The sequence below is a fragment of the Saccopteryx bilineata genome, chromosome 11 (genome assembly GCF_036850765.1).
Source record: "Saccopteryx bilineata isolate mSacBil1 chromosome 11, mSacBil1_pri_phased_curated, whole genome shotgun sequence".
In the NCBI taxonomy this organism is placed as follows: Eukaryota; Metazoa; Chordata; class Mammalia; order Chiroptera; family Emballonuridae; genus Saccopteryx; species Saccopteryx bilineata.
The window spans coordinates 51,252,888-51,269,303 of NC_089500.1; the positions used below are offsets into that span (position 1 = coordinate 51,252,888).

General features: G+C 38.9%; 1 pseudogene; it reads left to right on the forward strand.

The window, feature by feature from the left end:
* LOC136315057 (astrocytic phosphoprotein PEA-15 pseudogene) lies at positions 1–16,115 on the forward strand (annotated as a pseudogene).
* Positions 16,116–16,416: the final 301 nt, after the last annotated feature.

Below are 16,416 nucleotides of genomic sequence, written 5' to 3' on the forward strand. Positions count from 1 at the left end.
ATGGACTATTGTTCAAACTTAAAAAGGAATGGAATCCTGACACATGCTACAACATGGATGAACCTTGAGGACTTCATGCTGAGTGAAGTAAGTCAGTCACAAAAGAACAAATATTACAGGATTCCACATATATGAGGAACCTAACATAATCAAATTTATAGAGACAGAAAGTATAAGAGCAATAACTAGGGGTTTGGGGCAGAGGGAATGGGGAGTTTAGTATTTAGTGAGTATAATTTTAATATGGGATAATGAAAACTTCTGGAGATGGATAATGGCAATGGTTGCACAACAATGTAAGTACTTAATGTCACTGAACTGTATAGTTAAAAATGGTTAAAATGGCAAATTTTGTTATGTCAATTTTAATATATACACACACAACAACAAAAAACCAAGACAAGTCAGAGATTTTACCCCACTTGCAAGCTAGCAAATTAATCTGCTACAGTTAAAATGCTGACACACCATGAGATTTCTGGGGCAGAGTCAAAGGACTGTATTACTCAAAGCAATAGCAGAAGCATCAGCATATTCTTCACTGGTTTGCTAACCCTTAATTGCCACAGGGTAACATGAAGGGGACCAGATGACACCTGCTCATTACAAGAGAGAAACTTTTAATGTAGGGAACTTGAATATTTTATAATGAGCATTAAGCATGCCTGCTCTTTGCTCCAGAGGCAGATAATCTCTTTATCATACTGTAGAATAAGCATGCCTTTTGCCGTGCTGGGAGTCACATTCTCTATCTTTAAACATCCCTAAAAAGATAGTCTGGAACAAAGGGACCAGGGCCTTGCTTGCCAGATGTGCGGAAGCATGACAGACTCTGAGCAGAGGTGGATTAAGGTCAGTTGAGACTCTGGGCACAGAAGAAAATACTGCGCCTCTTAAAAAAAGAGAGACAGGGAAAATAAAAATATATATTGTATTTTTCTGAAGCAAGAAGTGGGGAGGCAGAGAGACAGACTCCCGTATGTGCCTGACCAGGATCCACCTGGCATGCTTACTGGGGGGGGGGGGCGATGCTCTGCCCATCTGCAGCATTGCTCCGTTGCAACCAGAGCCATTCCAGCACCTGTGACGGAGGCCATGGAGCCATCCTCCGTGCCTGGGTCAACTTTGCTCCAATTGAGCCTGGGATGCGGGAGGAGAGTAGAGAGATAGAGAGAAAGGAGAAGGGAAAGGGTCGAGAACATGGGTGCTTCTCCTGTGTGCCGTGGCCAGGAATCGAACCTGCGACTTCCACATGCTGGGCTGATGCTCTACTTTTGAGCCAACCAGCCAGGACCAACCATATTTTTAAATAAATAAAAAATGTTATGTACTATTAATGTTAAAATTGCACATATGAAACCAAACTTGGTGACATTAGAAAAAAAGTGTAAATTTGGGTTTGCGGGGCCCCTCAGAAGTCGGGGCCCAGGGCACACACACGGTGTACCCACTGTTAAATCTACCTCTGACTCAGAGAAAAACTTCCCAATAACTGCCGGGGTCTAGCCCCAGGGGGAATCCAGGGGTCCCACAGGAAGAGACGGCGTCGGCGCAAATCGAGTGAGAGAGCCAAATTCTTTTCTTTCTCTTTATTCTCTAGTTAGCATTTACTGCCAGGCATCTCTGCCAAATGCTGGTCTAGCTTTCTTTTTATGCACACACACTAAGTTACAATCACATGGTATTCAGAATACATTGATTAATCATTGTTTTTGTTTCACTATTGTTACATTTCCTAGGTAACAGTTAATTCATTTCTATAAACTATAAATCAGGTGGTAAGTCATTCAAAGTACAATTATACAATAACTTGAACAGCAATAACAATATTGGTACAAACTTCCAAAAGGTCAGTACTGATTAATAACTCTACCTTGTCTAGGATACTATTGTCTAGTCAAATTTTATTTATTTACTATATTCATACACTAATTAAGTTCTAACTTTACTTTTCTCAGAGTGTTCCACCACCTGCAGGTCAGGTATGCAAGAAGAATGGAAAGTTTCTTTACTCTACCACATGAAAAGGCTAGGGAGGAAAAGTGATGAATTAAGTGAAGGCTGAAAGGTGCTCTGTGTATAGTGACTGTTTCCTACCTATTCATAAGTCACAATCTATTCTTTCTAACATGATTAATAAGAAGAAATTCTCCTACAAACTTAACCCTTTACGAGGGATATCATAGCCAGCCTCTTATGTCTATGAGCCCAGTTCAAGGGGCTTACAGGCTTTTCTGTGGAACTCACACCCTCTGTCTCATTTCCAAAGAAATTACTATGAATCTACAGGGAAAGCACGGTACTATTACCCCTGTGCCATAAATGATAGCACACACCCAGAAAAGGGGGGATATAAGGCCAGACTAATTCAAAAAGGTCAAAGGGGGAAGTATCATTGTGCCTTTCCTTTGTGGTGACTTTGTCAACCCGCAGCCATTGGCAGCCATTGGTCTTCACTGTGGTGACTTTGTCACCCCGCAGCCGTTGGTCTTCTCTGCTGTGACTTTGTTAATCAGCAGTTTTTGATCTTCTTCTGCTGTGACCTTGTCAGCCAGCAGTTGTGGGTTTTCTTCTGCTGTGACCTTGTCAGCCAGCAGTTGTGGGTCTTCTCCTGCTGTGACCTTGTCAGCCAGCAGTTGTAGATCGGCTCCCGACAAACAACGAGCGTATATTATTTTTACTAAACCAATAAAGTTTATTAAAAAAATTTTTTTTTAAGTGAGAACCAGACTGAAGACCATCCAGTCTGGCCCAGGACAGGTAGTTCAGTTGGTTAGAGAGTTGTCCCAATACATGAGGGTTGCAGGTTTGATTCCAGTCAGGACTCATATAAGAATCAACCAATGAATGCAAGAGGTGGGCGTAACAACAAGTCTATGTCTCTCTCTCACTCTTTAAAAAAGAACAAACTAAAGAGCAACAGATCTGAATCCCCAGTTACAAATTATTTTTAATTTCTTTCTAACAGTTTTATGGGAGTATAATTTACATACCATAAAATTCATCCATTTTGAGTAAAGTTCAATGAGTTTTAGTAAATTTATAAAGTTCTGTAACCATAACCAAAATCCAGTTTTAAAACACTTCCAATTATTAGAAAAAGTCTTCTCCGGACAGTTTATAGTTCATCTTTGGAACCTTCAACAACCTAGGCAATTACTGACCTGCTTTCTGTATCTTTGGCCTTTTCTAAAATTTTAGCCTTTTCTAAATATTTCACAAACTGGATTCATATGATTTGTATTCTTTTATCTAGATACTTTCACTTAGCAAGATGTTTTTGAGATTCATACATGTTGCTGCATGATTCAACAGCCTTCTTTTTATTTCTATTTATTTCAGTAAGTATTTCATTGAAAGATATACTATATTTTGCTTACTCACTTGTCAGTTAAGGACTTTGCATTGTGTCCAGTTTGGGACTGCTTTGAATAATGTTCTCTTGAATTTTTAAATCTTTTTTTCCTTATTTGGTTAACCAAATTTGGTTGACATAATAGAAGCATCATAACACTGACCAAAAAGTATTAATATATTTTTTATTTTGTTTTTGTTTTTTTGTCTGAAGTTGGAAACAGGGAGGCAGTCAGACAGACTCCTGCATGTGCCCAACCAACCGGGATCCACCTGGCATGCCCACCAGGGGGCGATGCTCTGCCCATCTAGGGCATTGCTCTGTTGCAACCAGAGCCATTCTAGTTCCTGAGACAGAGGCCATAGAGCCATCCTCAGTGCCCGGGCCAACTTTGCTCCAATGGAGCCTTGGCTGCGGGAGGGGAAGAGAGAGACAAAGAGGAAGGAGAGGGGGAGGGGTGGAGAAAAAGATGGGCACTTCTCCTGTGTGCCCTGGCCGGGAGTCGAACCCGGGACTCCTGCACACCAGGCCGATGCTCTACCACTGAGCAAACTAGCCAGGGCAAAAGTATTAATATTTAACACTTACATAATATTCAGTATTTTCCAGGTAGTATTATATATAAATGCTTTGTATGTATTACCTTCTCTATTACTCAATACAATCTATAATGTAAATATTATCATTATTATACCCTTCTCACTGATATGAAAACTTAGGTACAGGAAAATTCAGTAAGTTACTCCAGGACATACAACTAAAAAGTGTTAGAGCTAGGATACAAATTTAGATAACTTAGATTCAGAGTTCATATGGTAAACCAGAACACAATACACACTCATAATTAAAACAAAAAACTTCTGATAAAACTCTATAACTTCCTCAAGTCTTTTAATTATAGATACCTTTTTTATATTTGAGGGAGGCATACCAAGTATTAATTTGATTGTATCTGTATTTCCTTCTTCTCTATCTTTCATGCCCTAAGACTATTGTTTCCTCCCCCAGTCTACACTGAAGCAGAAACAAAGACACACAAACAAACAAATAAAAACCAACAAAAATAAAACCCTTCAGACTGAGTAGTTTCAGATACAAGTTTACAGAGCTAGATCTTCCCATTCTGCTCACTTGATAAGATTGAGCCTAGAAAAAGCAGAGGGAAAAGTCAGGGTAGCTACTAGAATAGTATAGTAAAGACCAATAAAAGGGATTGAATGATCCTCAATACAGAAGAAAACGAACTGAACTTTGAAGATATTAAGATAAGTAAAATAAGCCAGTCACAAAATGCACATGTTGGGGGGGGGGGAGAGGGAGGGTAGAGGGGGGGGACGGGCACAAAGAAAACCAGATATAAGGTGACGGAAGACAATTTGACTTTGGGTGATGGGTATGCAACATAATCAAATGCCAAAATAACCTAGAGATGTTTTCTCTGAACATATGTACCCTGATTCATCAATGTCACCCCATTAAAATTAATAAATTTAAAAAATGCACATGTGTGATTCCATTTATATGAGGTACTAAGGTTAAATTCACAGAGACTTAAGGTAAAATTGTAGTTACCACAGACTGGAGTGGTGAAGTGGGAGAAATGGGACTACTGTTTAATGCAGGGGTCCCCAAACTTTTTACATAGGGGGCCAGTTCACTGTCCCTCAGACCCTTGGAGGGCCAGACTATAAAAAAAACTATGAACAAATCCCTATGCACACTGCATATATCTTATTTTAAAGTAAAAAAACAAAACGGGAACAAATACAATATTTAAAATAAAGAATAAGTAAATTTAAATCAACAAACTGACCAGTATTTCAATGGGAACTATGGGCCTGCTTTTGGCTAATGAGATGGTCAATGTCTGGTTCCATATTTGTCACTGCTAGCCGTAACAAGTGATATGACACACTTCCAGAGCTATGACGCGTGCGTCCTGCATCACCGGAAGTAGTACTGTATGTGAGTGACACTACACTTTGCGGCAGTCGCTGCTGTGCTCCTCTCACTGACCACCAATGAAAGAGGTGCCCCTTCCAGAAGTGCGGCGGGGGCTGGATAAATGGCCTCAGGAGGCCGCATGTGGCACGCAGGCTGTAGTTTGGGGACCCCTGGTTTAATGGTTAGAAAGTTTCAGTTGGAGATGATGAAAAAGTTCTGGAGATGGAAGGTAGTGATGGTTGCACACAATGTGAATATACTTAATGCCACTGAACTCGGCACTTAAAAATGATTACGATGGTAAATTTTATGATATGTATATTTCACTACAATTTTTTAAAAATGGACTCTTGATATCTCACTGTTCAGCATGAACAGTCCACCATTCAGCACTCCTGGATATTGATTCCTGGATACTCCCACAATAGAGATGAAAGAAAAGACTTGGCCATCTGGTAGGGGGAGAAGAGCATGAAGGGAGAACTGTGCTCCCTCCGAGGGGTAACTCAGCAGTCCCATTTGGAAATCTTTCCATGAAGACATCAATGGACACACCATTAACACATTTGGTTCTCATCAATGTGTACACACTATGTTTTGCTTTATCCACAGATAGGCTTTCAATAACAATGAATTATTGCATTACTATTCCACCTTAATTTGTTACCTAATCCCTAAATGTTGGGCACACAGAGTTTTCCAGTTATTCACTAAGACCAGAAGTAAGAATGAGGAATAAAAAGCATCTTTATTTTCACCCTAGCTGTTTTACCACATCTATATGTGTGCTTCCTTCAGAGGTTTTTTATGTCTCTGACTCTGTTTTTTCATAGTTCCCCTAATGGAGTACCACTGGGAGAGTGGTTCTCCATCCTGGCTATACATTAGAATCACACAAGGAGCTTTTAAACCATTCTCAGGCTCACACCATATTCCAGGACAATTAACTCACAGTCTGGGCAAGAGACATGAGTGTTTTTATTTTTATAATTATATATTATATTACTACAATTTATCAATGGGGAACAAAATTTTTGTTGCATCCACAAAAACACTTGTTCTTACCTAATTCGAGTATGCTGATCTCAAATCTGACACTAGTTTTTCTCTGTAAACTACAGATTTTTTGAAATTCAATATTTTAGATTTTCATCTTATTGTAAAATTTTCAACATTTAGTTTAACATAATGAAGTAGAATGTGTTCTTGGGCATCATCTTTGTAAAAATATAATAATTTATATAATGCAGTAAATGCACTAATACACTAAAAGATATGATTGCATCAGAATTCATCTACAATTTCAAAATAGAACATATTAAAACACTTATTTTAATCATAAAATTTGCGCAAAACTTATTTAAATTCTATTTAGGCAAAAATTTGGTTTGTAGCTCTTGAATTTGTGTACTTGTTGAGGACAATCTCGTTTTATGCTCCAGCAGTAGTCTGCTCATCACTAACAGCTCCAAGATTTTCGGGAAACTTATCAAGGTGACTGGAAGTGAATCTTAACGTTCATGTTACAGCTAATGTTGCGGAAAGCCAACAGCATCCTTTGAACCAGAAGTTCATAGTTTTCTGCTTTTTTGTTGCCAAGGAAGTTCTTTGTAACTGCCACAAAAGACTGCCATGCTGCTTTCTCCTCCTTATTCATCTTCCTGGCAAATTCTTCATCATGTAAGAGGGTTCAAATTTGAGGTCCATTGAATACACCTGCTTTTATCTTCTTGAAAGACAAGGCAGGAAAAGCAGAAAGAATATGTTGAAAGCATCCACTTTCTCTATTCAAAGCCTGAACAAACTGCTTCATTAAGCCAAGTTTGATGTGAAGTGGGGGAAAAAATGATCCTGTCTCGATTAACTACAGGTTCATTCACAATATTTTGCATCCCTACTTTCAGAGCTTCACGTTTCGGCCACTCCTTCTGTGTCCAGTGTTTCTCCTGAACTCAGCTGTCCCACAAACACAGAAAGCAAGGATACTTTGTGAAACCTCTCTGTTGTCCTAGCAGGAAATTTACCATTTTAAGATCCACACAGCCTGACCTGTGGTGGCGCAGTGGATAAAGCGTCAACCTGGAAATGCTGAGGTCGCCGGTTCGAAACCCTGGGCTTGCCTGGTCAGGGCACATATGGGAGTTGATGCTTCCAGCTCCTCCCCCCTTCTCTCTCTCTCTGTCTCTCTATCCTCTCTCTTCCTCTCTAAAAATGAATAAATAAAAAAAAAAATTTAAAAAAAAAAAAAAAAAAAAAGATCCACACAAATGATCCAGTTATGCTCCTCATACTTCAGAAAGTCGAGGACAATTTTTATGTCATTATAGTCTTCTTGCAGATGAGTTGAATAACCAATTGGAACCACTGAAAATAGGCAATATATGCATGTGTCACAAATGATGAAATATTACGCCTTTGATGTTGAAGTGTGTTACAGCCACATATATAACAGAAGGTGTCAGGACTATTCTTACACTTATGCCTACTTGAAAAAAACATGATTCAATCTTAAAACAAAATAAGAGCGTGTTTTTATCAGATAATAATTTTTTGCATTAAAAACAACTACAATTATGTAAAAGTGATGTTTTTAAAACATTAATTGCCTTGTGGTTATGTTCAATTCAAGAGTTGTTGCCCTTTAACTCCAATTTAAAAACCAATGCATACCATTAACTGTAATAAAAAGAAATTAAAATTGCATAAAAAATAAAGCATACAACAAAAAATTGATTTCAGATTTGGAATCAGTGATGCAGAAATATATAGAAACAGTTCTAAAACCTCATGCAATAGAAAATGAAAAAACAATTGTTCCCCAGTGTAATGAAACAAGGTTTATGCCACATATCCCAATAATGTTTAAAGAGCTTGAAATAGAAAGGCTTATGAAAACTTTATAGTCTTTATAAATAATAATATGGACTATTTCTAGCACAAGAATAAATATGGGGAACACGAGGTAGTTTTTATGTCACAAATCAGCAACATAAGCCTCAATGATTACACAAATCCACAAGCAAACAAAAAATCAATTTTTTTTCATTTTGGCTATAGAAGCTAAAAATCCTTTTGCCACATTTAAGCAATATTCAAGGGGACAGGGGTACTTATAGCCACATTCCTGAAAACAAGGGGACCAAGTATTCTAAGTCTTTAGGTTCTTTCTTGGTTAGACCTTCAACAATTGCATTAGCTCTTTCAGAAAGGAGGAAAAACAAAATAGGTTAAGATCTTGTTCTATACAGTGTTTAATATATCTACACTGAAGAAATACTACATTTTTTTGTCTTTAAAACATGCTTAAGTTTTACAGTGAGGTTTGAATTCTTTTTCATTCTGTTATAAACATGTACATAATTTTATTTTATTTTTATTTTTTTTACAGAGACAGAGAGAGAGTCAAAGAGAGGGATAGATCAGAACAGATAGACAGGAACAGAGAGAGATGAGAAGCATCAATCATTAGTTTTTTGTTGTGACACCTTAGTTGTTCATTGATTGTTTTCTCATATGTGCTTTGACTGTGGGGCTACAGCAGACTGAGTAATCCCTTGTTTGAGCCAGCGACCTTGGGTGCAAGCTGGTGAGCTTTGCTCAAACCAGATGAGCCCACGCTCAAGCTGGAGACCTCAGTGTCTCGAACCTGGGTCCTCCGCATCCCAGTCCAATGCTCTATCCACTGTGCCACCGCCTGGTCAGGTCATGTACATAATTTTAATATATCAATTTAATGAATGTTGCATGACATTTACCTAGAAATTATATGTATACTTAGTAAATAAAATGTTTTCTATTTAAAAAAAAGAATGGTTCATAAATAGTAATTCTTTAAACTCAAGGAACTCAAAAGTAAAAGCCTTTCTATAGAAACTCCTTCCACATCAATGTAATGTTTTAGTAAGAAGAAAGAGTGATTTTAAAAGGTCCTGAATGATTCTATGTGCAGCCCGAGAGGAAAAATAATCTTTTAGGTCTCTTTTAGTTCTAAAATGATTTTTAAAAAAAATCCTCTGAATTAAAAAGAATGCTATAAATATTTTGTACAAAAAGAAGTTTAGCAGCCCTGGCCAGTTGCTCAGTGGATAGAGCATCGGCCCGGTGTATAGATGTCCAGGGTTCGATTCCAGGCCAGGGCACACAGGAGAAGTGACCATCTGCTTCTTTCCCCACCCTCTCCCCCTTCTCTCCCTCTTCCTCTCCCACAGGCAGTGGCTCTATTGGTTCAAGCGTAGCCCCTGACACTGAAGTACATCAGCCTCAGGCACTAAAAATAGCTTGGTACTCAAGCATCGGCCCCAGATGGGGTTGCTGAGTGGATCCTGTTTGGGCATATGTGAGAATCTGTCTCACTATCTCCGCTCCTCTAACTTAAAAAAAAAAAAAGTTTGTCTTACCAGTTATCTCCTTGTGGAAAAATTTTCCCAGAAAGGCACTATAAATTGAAAGGTATGTTTTGTGAGACTGTTATCTGGAATAATTAGGGTAAAGCTACTACCATAAGGCTCTTTCTTCATTGCCTCACCTATATTGCAATATATAATTTAATTTATCTTAGCAAGTTTAACAGATGTGAGATATATCTCATTACTATTTTTATTTTTAAATAATTTAAGTATAGTTGGCATACAATATTAGTTTCAGGTGTACAACATACTTCATGATGTGATTAGCACACTAAGTCTATTTTAAATACATTTTTCTCTTTTTTCCTTCTTTTTCCAAGTGAGAGGAGAGGAGATAGAGAGACAGACTCCTGCATGCACCTTGACTGGGATCCACCTGGTAACCCCTCATCTGGGGGCCGATCCTCTGCCCATCTGGGGCCTTGATTGTAGGTGAGCTATTTTTTAGTGCCTGAGGCAGAGGCTCCAAGGAGCCATCCTCAGTGTCCAGGGCTGATGGGCTCAAACCAGTTGAGCCATGGTTGATGGGGGGTAAGAGAGAGATAGAGAAGGAGGAGAGGGAGGGGTGAAGAGCAGATGGGTGCTTCACCTATGTGCCCTGACTGAGAATCAAACCCGGGACATCCGAACGCCAGGCCAATGTTCTACCACTGAGCCAACCATCCAGGGCCTAAATACATTTTTAAAATTTTTTGTGAGGCTGGATGTTTCCTTTAATGTTAACTATTTGGTCTTCCTTTTGTGTGAGTGATATTTTGACTTTTGCCATGGAGATTAATTCTTTTTCCTGAGAGCATTATTAATCAATATAATAATAAAATAAGATAGCTACTATTAATTGAGACCTACTGTGAGTTGTATATACTGTATCGTGCTTTACACATATCAGTTTATTTTTCGTAAAACCTATCAAGGTAGTTATCATCTCTAAGTTATAAATGAGAAGACTAAGATTTAGGGAATAACATTTGTTAAGTCACTCAGTCACATGGCTTATAATCTTTTCACAAAGTCAAGTAGAACTTGGATTTGAACTCAGCTCCATCTGGCTCTAACACTCCATTCTCCTTACTGGATGGGTGAGCATTCAATGCCCATCCTGCTCACAGCACTTGCTGATGTTTTGTATCATGTGATTCCTGCTCTCTGACCACAGGTGATGGATAATTTCAGACCCCAAAATAATTGGTGTATATCCTGGCCAGCAACCTTAGGTGTATGACCTGAGTCAAAAAGCTGAGCCAAGCCAATCACATCCATCACATGAGAATTTAAATTTGGAAATACTGAGCATCAATACACTGAATAAAAGGAGCAAAAGTCAAAAAGGCTGAACCAAGAGATGAGATGCCGTGGGTATATTTGGAGTCAGAGGAGCCATGGCAAACTGCAATCATAAAGAACCAGACTAAGGTTAACACAGAAAGACAGTTGGCTGGCAGAAAAACAAAGTAAATGAGCTTAAAAAAGCAGGTGAACTTAGAGAACAACCATTTTGTCCCGTGAGAAAAACCAGAGTCAATCCTTCAAGCTACCTCTGCTTTTTTTTGGCAACTCTCTTGTTTAGATTTAGGTCATGTGTATTCCTAAAATATGTATCCTTTTTCTTGCATTAACTGGACTGTGTCTCTGTTCTTTAATATCAAACAAGCCACAATTAAACTGTTCTTATTAAAATTTTTAAATATTCTGGATATTAAGCTTTTAGCTATCATATTTATTACAAAATGTTTCCATTTCAATTCTTCCCTTGCTCTTTTTTTCATTACATTTTGAATTTTATAAAAGTGGAGTCACCAATCTTACAATCAGTTACACTTGCTCCAGTCAAATCTTGTATTCGTGCAACCTATAGTGACAGAAAGCAGATTAGTGGTTGCCTGGGGATGAGGGAGAGGAGAAATGGGAGGAGTTGGGCAGGATGAATTACAAATGGGAATGAGGAAACCTTGGGGTGATGGGTATGCGCAGTATCTTGATTGTGGTGATGGTTTCCCAAGGGTATACATGTGTCAAAATTTACTGCGTTGTATGTTTTAAATATGTGGAATTTATTATATGCCGATGATACTGTATTGTACTTAAAACCATTTTAAATTATAGTACTTACATTCTTCTCCCCAACCAAGATACTTACACAATTCTATTTCATTAAATTTATTATGCTTTATATTTTATGCTTAACTATAACTCACCCTGTTTATTTTTTGTTTTAATATTCTATTTTTCAACTGCATTTCATAAAGAATTAGTGCTTTGACCATGTTTATTACACTTGAAAAGTCATGTGATGAGTCCTATAGTTTTAAATTTATTTCTATTAATATTATTCTTTCTTCAGTCAATTTTTCTATTTTTAAACAATACTATCTGATATGGAGGTTTGGAAGTTTCTTCCTTTGTAATATTTCTAATGTTTCCTTTTTTTTTTAAGAGAGAGAGAGATACAGACAGAAAAACAGGAAGGGAGAGAGATGAGAAGCATTAACTCTTCTTTTTAGTTGTTCATTGATTCCTTTCTCATGTGTGCCTTGACCTAGAGGAATCCAGATGAACCAGTAACCCCTTGCTCAAGCCAGCAACCTTGGGTTCAAGCCAGTGATCACGGGGTCATGTCTATGACTCCATGCTCAAGCCAGCGACCTTGTGCTTAAGCCAGTGAGCCCATGCTCAAGCCAGATGAGCCCACACTCAAGCCAGAGACCTTGGGGTTTTGAACCTGGGTCCTCTGCATCCCAGGCTGACGCTCTATCCATAGCACCACTGCCCAATCAGGTGTAATATTTCTAATGTTTTAAAGTCACATAAAGGACTTGACATTCGGCAAGGCTGCTAATGTTAGTTTATACACACACATACACATACACACATTATTGTTCTTACATAGTGTATTTTATGTAACTATTATATTATTTGAATTATCATCTGAGGCATTTCATATGAAGAGTTTAAATAGGAAACGTATTTTAAAAATTAATGTAAAAGATTTCATTCGTTGTTCTTCTCTGCCTTGGACAATAATTTTTTTTTTTTGGACAATTATTTGTATTTGGTGCATATATCCAAACAAGATCTAACATATCTATGGCTAATCAGGTCACTTCAACTACCTATGTACCAAGAGAATTTTCATTCTGGACCTACCAGGCCATACAGAAGTTTGATAACATTAATCTGGTTGGCTTTCAACACAGATTACTTCCCTCATTTAACCACTTCCTCAATATCCCTTATTTTTTTCTATTACCTTTGCCCCAAAGTTCTTAAATAAAGTTTACAATTTTATAATATTTTTCTTTTCTTTTTTTTTTTTTTTTAAGGATTTTATTTATTCATTATAGAGAGGGGGGAGAGAGAGAGAGAGAGAAGGGGGGAGGAGCAGGAAGCATCAACTCCCATATGTGCCTTGACCAGGCAAGCCCAGGGTTTCGAACCGGCAATCTCAGTGTTTCCAGGTTGACGCTTTATCCACTGCGCCACCACAGGTCAGGCTAAAGTTTACAATTTTAACTTAGGTTTTATTGAGCACAGATGACATATCTGACACTGTGCCCAGTACTGGGAATATAAACAGAAGAAGTCAGGCTTGGGAAGTACATTTACCTTCATATTATGATTCTTTGTTCTTCCTGCAGCAAGGAGTGAATAGTGGAGCACACAATAAGATACAGAGAATAGGCCCTGGCCGGTTGGCTCAGTGGTAGAGCGTCGGCCTGGCGTGCAGAAGTCCCGGGTTCGATTCCCGGCCAGGGCACACAGGAGAAGCGCCCATCTGCTTCTCCACCCCTCCCCCTCTCCTTCCTCTCTGTCTCTTTCTTCCCCTCCCGCAGCCGAGGCTCCATTGGAGCAAAGATGGCCCGGGCACTGGGGATGGCTCCTTGGCCTCTGCCCCAGGCACTAGAGTGGCTCTGGTCGCAACAGAGCAACGCCCCAGAGGGGCAGAGCATCGCCCCCTGGTGGGCAGAGCGTCGCCCCCTTGTGGGCATGCCGGGTGGATCCCGGTTGGGCGCATGCGGGAGTCTGTCTGACTGTCTCTCCCCGTTTCCAGCTTCAGAAAAATGCAAAAAAAAAAAAAAAAGATACAGAGAATATAGATCTTGGTAAAGTCCCTTCAGACTTATTTCTGGCTCATTGACCTCTTGGATACTAGGTATTGCTGACAGACCAGTTACTTTAATGCTTTACTGAATCAGCACTCCTTGGAGCAATGCAAGTGGAGGTGTTTTGTGTTAAATGTTGACAAGTTATATGAAACAAAAACTGCCCATAGGAATTATTTTCCATTTACTATTATTTCTCCAGGAGAAAGAACTCAGAATCAAAAGTTATAATTACAGAGGGCTGGCAAAGATGGTATTTTCCTAAGGCACTAATTTCAGTGAAATTATGTTTTACTATAAAGTCCGCAAGAGACCATAGAGTTTCTTTCCCTGGGAAGATCAAAGAAGTAAGTCAACATGTTGGGTAAATATTCCCACTTCAAATTATTAACACAACCATTTTTATATAAAAAAAATTAGCACTCTTCACCCATCAATGTAACAAAGATTTTGAAGTCATACAGACCTGTGTCAGATTCCTGACTTTTCTCTTCCCTAAAATATAGTCTTGGGCAGATTATAAACCTTGCTAAGCTTCAAGTTTTTCATCTGTAAAAGGGATGCAACAGCAACTACCTTGCTGGGCAATGACTGAGAGGTAATGCTAATAAAACACTTAGCAGAGCCTGACCAGGCAGTGGCACAGTGGATAGAGTGTCAGACTGGGATGCGGAGGACCCAGGTTTGAGACCCCGAGGTTGCCAGCTTGAGTGTGGGCTCATCTGATTTGAGCGAGGCTCACCGGCTTGAACTCAAGGTCACTGACTCCAGCAAGGGGTTACTCAGTCTGCTGAAGGCCCACAGTCAAGGCACATATGAGAAAGCAATCAGTGAACAACTAAGGTTTTGCAACACGCAATGAAAAACTAATGATTGATGCTTCTCATCTCTCTCCGTTCCTGTCTGTCTGTCCCTGTCTATCCCTCTCTCTGACTCACTCTCTGTCTCTGTAAAAAAAAAAAATAAAAAAAATAAAAAAAATTTAAAACAAAAAACACTTAGCAGAGTGCTTGGCTCCATAAATAACAACAATAATAACTCATTATCTTGGTGTTGTTAAAAGTGTACATTGAAAAATGTCTACTTAGTGTAAAAGTAATATAGGATATGTTTACAAATTAGTTAGAAACAAGTCAAACATACATTAAAAAGTAGACAACAATCAAAATTGCTTTAATATTTTTTAGTGCAATAGGATGTTAAACATGAGGTTCATATTATTTCAAAATTCTGGAAGATGCCCTAAAGACTCAGAGCATTAACAGTCAGATCATTATTCAGGACATGCTAAGTCAGTTCAAGACATCTGATATTAATTTTATGAATCCTAGTTAATAATCCACTTTAGGATTATAAGAGGTAAGGTGGTCAATCTCTAGACCTGAGAGATTCTAGAAAGACCAACATCCAGAATTTTTTGGAGAGAGTTGTAAGGATTTTGTGAATCAATTCCACACACACATTGTGTGAAGGGTAGGCGGTGCTTTTCATAGCACTTTGAAGATACTACCTTCAGCATGTATAAACTGCCTATTAAATATACAATGGGTTATCTCAATGTATCTTCTGTGACTTTTGACAGCTTTTATATTTTTGTCTCTTTGTGCTGTGTTTTTTAGGCCTCAATAATTACTTCTAAGCCACCACTTCAAACTGACATTTCTTACCATTACCATATCCCACATTTCAAACTATTTCTTCCCATGTTCTTATTTCAGTGATTGGTATTACCATCTGTCAGATATCCCGATTCCTTCTTCTTCCAGGTTTTACCTCCGGCTAATCCTCTGTACTATCAGAGCAATTTAAAAATAATACGATTCTGGAATGATGGGAACTAAGAAGGAGGCTCTGGATACTGCTCAGGAACTGAGGATACCCTGCACACTCAACCCTGAGGCATCAAGGCCAAGTAAAGAATCCTTTTCCAGGATTTGACCAACAACATCACCCTTCAAGATCTGGAGCAGCTTAAATCGGCCTGCAAGGAAGACATCCCCAGTGAGAACAGTGAGGAGATCACAACAGGCAATGACTGGTTTAGCTTCCTGAAGAGACACAAAAAGCAGAACAAAGACAATCTCTCCTACACTGACATATCTTTGAGATCTCTGGCTGTCCTGACCTACTCACTATGGTGTTCTCAGGATAACTGTAGAACTATAGAACCCATATTCTTAAGACCTCTGAGGAGGATAAGCTGGACACCAAGCTAACCCATATATCTAGTGCCAAGAAGTACAAAGGCATTCTCTGGCAGCCCTTTGAATAAAGATCATCAAATTGGCTATTCCACTGAAGAAAGCCTGAGCAAGAGAGAGGAAGAAAAGGAAGGTTGGACCTTCATCAGACCACTCCCTTCCCCCATCCTCCAGGGGAGGAATCAAGGGCTCCCAACCTCCATATTGTGTGTGTGTATGTGCATGTGCATGTGCTTTGTCTGTCTGTCTACATGTCTAGCTAGCTCATCTGGCTCTTATTCCTCATGAGCTGGAGATCAAAGGCTGGGGTTAGGGCAGGCATGGCCAACACACAGCCTGCGGGCCGAATTCGGTCTGCGTAATGAGTTTATGTGGCCCACGATTAAATTTTTAATATTCTCCACTACTTT